The sequence below is a fragment of the Chenopodium album genome, chromosome 16, assembly GCF_948465745.1.
Source record: "Chenopodium album chromosome 16, dcCheAlbu1.1, whole genome shotgun sequence".
NCBI lineage: Eukaryota > Viridiplantae > Streptophyta > Magnoliopsida > Caryophyllales > Amaranthaceae > Chenopodium > Chenopodium album.
The window spans coordinates 42,680,322-42,687,267 of NC_137849.1; the positions used below are offsets into that span (position 1 = coordinate 42,680,322).

Consider the following 6,946-nt stretch of genomic DNA (forward strand, 5'->3'; position numbering starts at 1 on the left):
CGCTAGCCACTGGTCCTGGCGCCAACTAGCCAGGGCTGGCGCCAAGGTGGTTCTTCGATCTTCAGACTCTGTTTTGTTAAATTATCTTTTTTGGATGATTTTCTCTATAAATATCGTATCAAAAACTCCGTTTTCATTCATCAACAAGCATCATCGATCATCAACTCTCTTTATTCATCAATCATTCATCAATTCTTTTCATTCATTCACCAATTATCAATATTCATTCATCTCTTTCAATCATCAATAACATTCATTCATTAGAATTCTTTTCTTATATTCTTTCTTGCTCATACAAAATTCCGCATTCACAAGATCTTGATATACCTAGCCATATTCGAAGTTGCCTTCGCCCTAGACGTGAAAGGTTTTAATTTCTGAAGGTTTCCTTGAAGTTACTAACGTGTGTATTTTGTTATTAGAAAGAGGTACGAGGCATCCAAGTAAGTACTCTAATGGTTTAATTGATATTATGATGTAGACATCATGCTTAGACTGTTATTTTGATTCCTAGTATCATGTCTAGGGTAACTTTAATATCAAGTATGATTAAAAGTATGATGCTTCCTATTTTCTTCCTAATATTAATTCATGTTAGTATCATATTAAGGCTAAAGATTTGATTTTTATTGTTTAGTGACATGCTAGGGTTCGGTATTAATCTTGTTAGTATCATGCCTAGGATCTTGCTATGCTTTAACATGAATATGATCATGATAATAATTGTTATAATTTTAGGATTATTATTGATTATGATTGATAATATTATTATTAATAATGTTGATTATTTATTATGTTGCTTGATATATATATTTTATATTGTTATTGCTTGATCACCTTTATTGCATGTTTAAAGGGAATTGGTATTTGCAATCACGCTTAATAAGATAATTAATAATCTTGTTAGGTTAATTGTGATTATAAATTCAAGTGATCGCCAATAATAGTTTATTGGTGCATTAAATTCAACCAACATAGATTAAACAGGTTTAAGGTTAATCCTATTGATTGTATGTTAATTGGAAAGCGCACATGAATACGAGCAGAATAAAGTAGAGGCCTATTATTAGGGCAGGTTCAATCTCTTTTAGGTTGGATTTGTACCATCATCCCCGAACCCTTATTTGGTTCATGACCTTATGGAGTTGACGATATCTTGGATCGTTAAGGGGTGTAACCTTCACCTCATGAACGGTTTACAAGTTCCTTAAAAACTTGTTGGCGACTCTTTTGCTCTATCTTCTTCCCTTTTGGACGCAACCGTACTTTAGTGTATGATCACAGTGGGGTTCAAGCTAGTGGGATTTTAAAGGCTTGAAATTATTCCCCACAGTCGCTAATTCGCAAGACCCACATTTCTTGCTGTTCCTACAGCTGGTCTTCAGGTAGCCTTCCCTCATTTGTTTGATTTCAGATCAGAATAATTTGATTTCTGTGGGTTTGTGTGGTGTGTCATTTTGCTGCTTTTTCTTTTTTTTTTTTTCTGCAGATCGAGACTTGTGATAGCTCAAGCAAGGCTCACAGTGTATTCTTAGCCCGAAAACCCAAGTTTCTACGGATTTTGAATCGAACTAGAATGTTTCTGAGGTTGTGTTCACTTTACTCTGCAATCCTTCCTCTTGTGTTTCTGAGTTTTGTTGATTATTACTGATGAAAACTGATTGTTCATAATTAAATTTGATTTTTTACCAAATATGAAGATAACTATTTTTATTTTTGATTATAACTTTAAATTTGAAACGAATGCCTTGAACTAGCCAACAAGCAGAACTAGATTGTTGGCTCTTCTTTCCAATGTGATGCTGATAGCATCGTGTGGTCTACAAGTTTGTACAGCAATGGATGATAAAACCATGAATTTTGATATTGCAGACCTCTCATATATTTCAATTTATTGTCTGCTACTACATTTCTCCTGTTTAATTTCAAGTGTACAACTTATGGGTTGAAATTTCAGGCCATGTGTATTTGTATAAATAGCTACTGGTCGTGTGAAATCAAATACTTGGTATTATACATGTGGGCGTATGTATTGATGGGTTGCATAGTAAAATTAAGCGTGTGTGTATATTTCTCTCATTATAACCCGAAACTCGATTGTCTAGGTTCTTTCTCTTTAGATTTTTGTTGTGTTTTTTTTAGATGATTCTCTAATCTATTGTTGTTTTTTTAACCAGTGACCCTTACTTTTCGAATTCGAAAGTTGTCGCCGGAGATGAGTTGGAATCCGCGAAGTCCGCTAATGTTTCCAGCGAAGAAAAGGATGCTTGGGTTTTCGATGGTGTTGAAACCCTTCTCTTTAATTTACCTTATTATGAGCATGGATATGGGTGAGATTTTTTGTATTTTTTGCAATTAAATTGATCGTTTGTTTTATTTTAGTTTAATTAATTAGAATTATTCATAGGATTTGATTTTCATTTGATAAATAGACAGCACTGCTCATACTTCATAGTTCACACGTATACCCTAAACTATATAATCTACAGAAAACAAATTCTTGTACACTGTTGAGGAAACTTATATAGTTGTGCTGCTTCAGAATTTAAAATTTGAAAGTATTATCAAACTAACCTAGCATAGAATTATGGTTTTCACACTCTTTGTTTTGAAGTCTGAACCAACTTATCTTTTACTTGGGCTTTTGTTGGAATCTGGATGTCTGATGAAACGTTTTTACTCTTAAATCATCTCCTTACCCAAAATCCATTGAGCTTGAAGGGTGTACATGGTATTCCTAACTTGTATCTAGACATTTTAAATTTAGTTATCTTTGTAAGAAGCAACTTGGAGTGACGAAGCTGATTTTTATGGCGGGACCTTCTGCTGTTGATTTTCAGAAGACTCGGGAATTTGAGAAGGTTTGTTGATTTGATTCTTGAATTTTTTGTTTTAATTAGGGTTTATTATTTATTTGGTGGTAGAATGGCAGACGTAGTTGAGCTAGAGCATCTTCTTATAAACGGAGATGGAAGAAATAAGTTTGATTTGTGCCAGGAATGTTAATGATTGTTAAAGAAGAGGGGCTTAAAAATGTAAAATTTGTTTATGCGGGTACCATAGGTGGGTTTGGTTAACATGATTGTGGTGAATGGGACACAAAAATGACAGAGAAACATGAATGAAGCATTTGTATTGTTGACTTTGAATCTTAAAGTTAAATATGTATCTTGGTTTCTATTTAATGACATCTCATTTGGGAAGTATTAATTTCATGAGTATTATATGGGAAGATGTAATATGTATGTAGATTAAAACTGTCAGCTATTCAGTTTTTTTATTTTTTTTAAAAAAAAAAAAATTTAATTTTATTTTTTTAAACGGGAAGCTATTCAATTCTTTAACTTTCACATTTAAACAAGAAGTTGTAATTATGTAGACTTAAAGTAAATAGATATGCAAGGTTATCTTTCTTAACTCTGTTTTATTATGGGGTTGGAAACTTGGGATTGAATCTGTTATCTAAACATTCAATGACCAAGTTTATTCCTTTCAAATGTGCTTGAGTTTCTATTGTAGTGGCATTTATACAGCTTTGCTTTGCCAAAATAGTTGTCCAATTACTTTGTGTGACTGTTGGCGAATCTAATTCTTTAGCTTTTATACTACATATTTGATATTGTTCCTCATTTTATTCAGTGCATAAGCTCAAAATCATTTATCCAGTACTGGCGAATTCAACGCTTCAGTTCTAATCAGTTGTCTTGATTCTTTAGCTTCTTAGTTTGTTCTCTTGTTCAAATTACGTCTAACTATGGTCTTGTATTTTCTGCATCTGGTGTTTGTTAGGCTAGAGCATTGCTTGAATGGCATGGAACATCACGATTTTGCGGGCAGTGTGGAAGTAAAACAATTCCCAGGGAAGCTGGGAAAAGAGTGCAGTGCTCAAATGAATTGTGCAAAAGGAGGATATATCCTCGTGTTGATCCAGTATGTTGATGCCAGACTCTCATTCATTATGCAATGCAGAAGCACTGTTTGAACAAATGGAATTAAATTCTTCCTGTTGTGTGTCCTGTTACCAGGTAGCCATTATGCTCTTGATCGACAAGGAAAATGACCGTGCACTTTTAAGCAGACAGCCGAGATTCGTACCTAGAATGTGGAGTTGTTTAGCTATTTTTTTAGAGGTTAGTACTCTGTAGAAATATGATGACTCCATACCTCATTTGTGATGCATTTGTCTTAGCCCGGAGAGAGTTTGGAAGAAGCAGTGAGAAGAGAAACATCGGAGGAAACTAGGATTGAAGTAGGAGAAGTTGTCTATCATAGTTCTCAGCCATGGCCTGGTAAGTTCATTTGGAGCTCTGATGTCTGAGTAAAAGTCATCTCCTATTTAACCTTTTTTTTTTTTTTTTTTTTTTTTTGTTGTCATACTGTAAGTCTGTAATGAATTAATTATCATAGCAGATAAATTTCTGCAATCAGTTTCTTGTCTCAGCTTAACAAACTTTAACTTTCGACCTTTTCCAGTTGGGCCAAGCAGCATGCCCTGCCAGTTGATGGTAGGCTTCTTTGCTTATGCGAGATCTCTTGAAATAACTGTGGATAAGGATGAATTGGAAGGTATGGTTTGCCACATTTTCTCCTATTATTGTATTATCTTTCTTTTGCCTTCCTCATTTGGACATGAAACTTAAAGTAGATCTCAATACTTCCTTTATTACTTGATGATTTTTTAGACTACTTATAGGATCTCATTTTATTACTAATAAGTAAAAATAAATAAAACTATTATAACTGTTTGGTTAATCTCAGTATAATTTTAATATATTAACTTTATATATATCTTTTTTTTTTAAATTAGGTATTAAGAGTCAAAGTTATTCGTTGGTAATCATGAAAGTCATAACGATTTATGTATTGAGAAATAGAGGAAGTATTACTTAGGTAAGAACTTACAATTAACTGTTCTATACCTGATTAATGGATTGTGACTAGCCAAATATCAGCTTATATCTAATCTATTTTACGTCTCTAATGTATGTATGCGGTTGTTTAGATGCCCAGTGGCATAGCAGAGAAGATATCAAGAAAGCTCTTACATTAGCTGAATATGAGAAGGCATAAAAAACAGCCGCTGCCAAGGTAGAGCAGATTTGCAAGGGGGTCACGCAAAGTCAGAACCTCTCCTCGGACTTCAACACTGAAAGCGGAGAGCTTGCGTCCATGTTTATTCCGGGGCCTTTTGCAATCGCCCACCACCTCATATCTACTTGGGTCAGTATGTATTGATGGGTTGCATAGTAAAATTCAGCGTGTGTGTATATTTCTCTCATTATAACCCGAAACTCGATTGTCTAGGTTCTTTCTCTTTAGATTTTTGTTGTGTTTTTTTAGATGATTCTCTAATATATTGTTGTTTTTTTAACCAGTGACCGTTACTTTTTGAATTCGGAAGTTGTCGCCGAAGATGAGTTGGAATCCGCGAAGTCCGCTAATGTTTCCGGCGAAGAAAAGGATGCTTGGGTTTTCGATGGTGTTGAAACCCTTCTCTTTAATTTACCTTATTATGAGCATGGATATGGGTGAGATTTTCTGTATTTTTTGCAATTAAATTGATTGTTTGTTTTATTTAGTTTAATTAATTGGAATTACTCATAGGATTTTATTTTCATTTGATAAATAGACAGCACTGCTCATAATTCATAGTTCAGACGTACACCCTAAACCATACAATCTACAGAAAACAAATTCTTGTACACTATTGAGGAAACTTATATAGTTGTGTTGCTTCATAATTTGAAATTTGAAAGTATTATCAAACTAACCTAGCACAGAATTATAAATGTGTGTGCTAACCTTAAAATGCTGCCGTCACTGACCTCAAATTCAGCAAGACTGAACCACCTAGCAAATATATGTTGTGAGGATCACCCAGCATGAACACTATAATAATATCAAAGTTGATATTATTGAATTTGGTCTGAGAGTGAGGATCACCTAGCATCAGTCTTTGGATGCACACAGGAAGAACTGACCTTTGTCAAGAGCAATGTTAGCCATTCTCCCCTTGGCGAGCTCTGTCAAGGCATGACTTCTCTATCTTGGTAATTAGTTTATAATATACTCAAGCTGGACGAATCCTCTTTTGCCTTTGCTGCAACATTTACTTGATTGATCTCTTGATTTGAATGAGATGTTAGTTTTTTATATTTAGCTACATTGGAACCTTAGGTGCATTGTTCTAAATATAGGTTTTGATTGTCTGTTTTATCTCTGGTGGTCAATTGATATTAGAGAGTTCTCATCTAAGTGACTATTAAAGCTTAATAATATGAGCATGTGATAGTGTGATACTGCAGATTCCTATATCTTGTACCATTATACGTGGTCTTTAGATTATCCAAATAAGTGGAAATGATTTATTTTGTATATTTTCTGGTTTGGCTTCTATTTGATCAGTTGAAATCGAATATTCTTCTGATAATCACTCATCTATGCACTTTGTATATTTCCTCTTTAACTGTGATGCAAGTAGTATATATAAAGATTAGTTAATCAGTAATATCTTGATGAGCAGCATAAATTGTGATAGGCATGGGGATTATTGGGGGAAGCGTTGAGCAATTCAATATTGAATAGAATGAATGTAAAGTTATCGAATCGTTATTGTATATCGATTGAGGTACTATAAGTAGTGAGAATAACAACGGGAAGGGTTCTTTATTCAGGATGAAGTGGGGTAATTTAAATAAGTGCAGGAAAGTGGAAAGACTACTACTCTCTGATTTATGAGCTAAGGGATGTTTACTTTGTTCATTTGATACTTCTCTAGCTTCCATTATGTTAAAAATCTGATCAAATTTAATAAAATTACCATAAATGTTATGATTCTAAATACGTATTAATTCATACTAAATGAGCTATGGGAATCAAATAGGGAGTAATAATTTTAACCTAATGAGCCGTGAGACTGGAAAACCTTGTTGGCTTATAAAGTTGA

The 6,946-nt window shown here is 33.8% G+C and overlaps 1 pseudogene across 1 annotated transcript; it reads left to right on the forward strand.

The window, feature by feature from the left end:
• The first annotated feature begins 2,181 nt into the window (after window positions 1–2,181).
• On the forward strand, window positions 2,182–6,482 carry LOC145585406 (nudix hydrolase 19, chloroplastic-like; annotated as a pseudogene). The gene is made up of 7 exons (XR_014100647.1): window positions 2,182–2,861; window positions 3,790–3,930; window positions 4,026–4,130; window positions 4,190–4,289; window positions 4,474–4,566; window positions 5,003–5,260; window positions 5,376–6,482. The product of XR_014100647.1 is annotated as a nudix hydrolase 19, chloroplastic-like (transcript).
• Window positions 6,483–6,946: the final 464 nt, after the last annotated feature.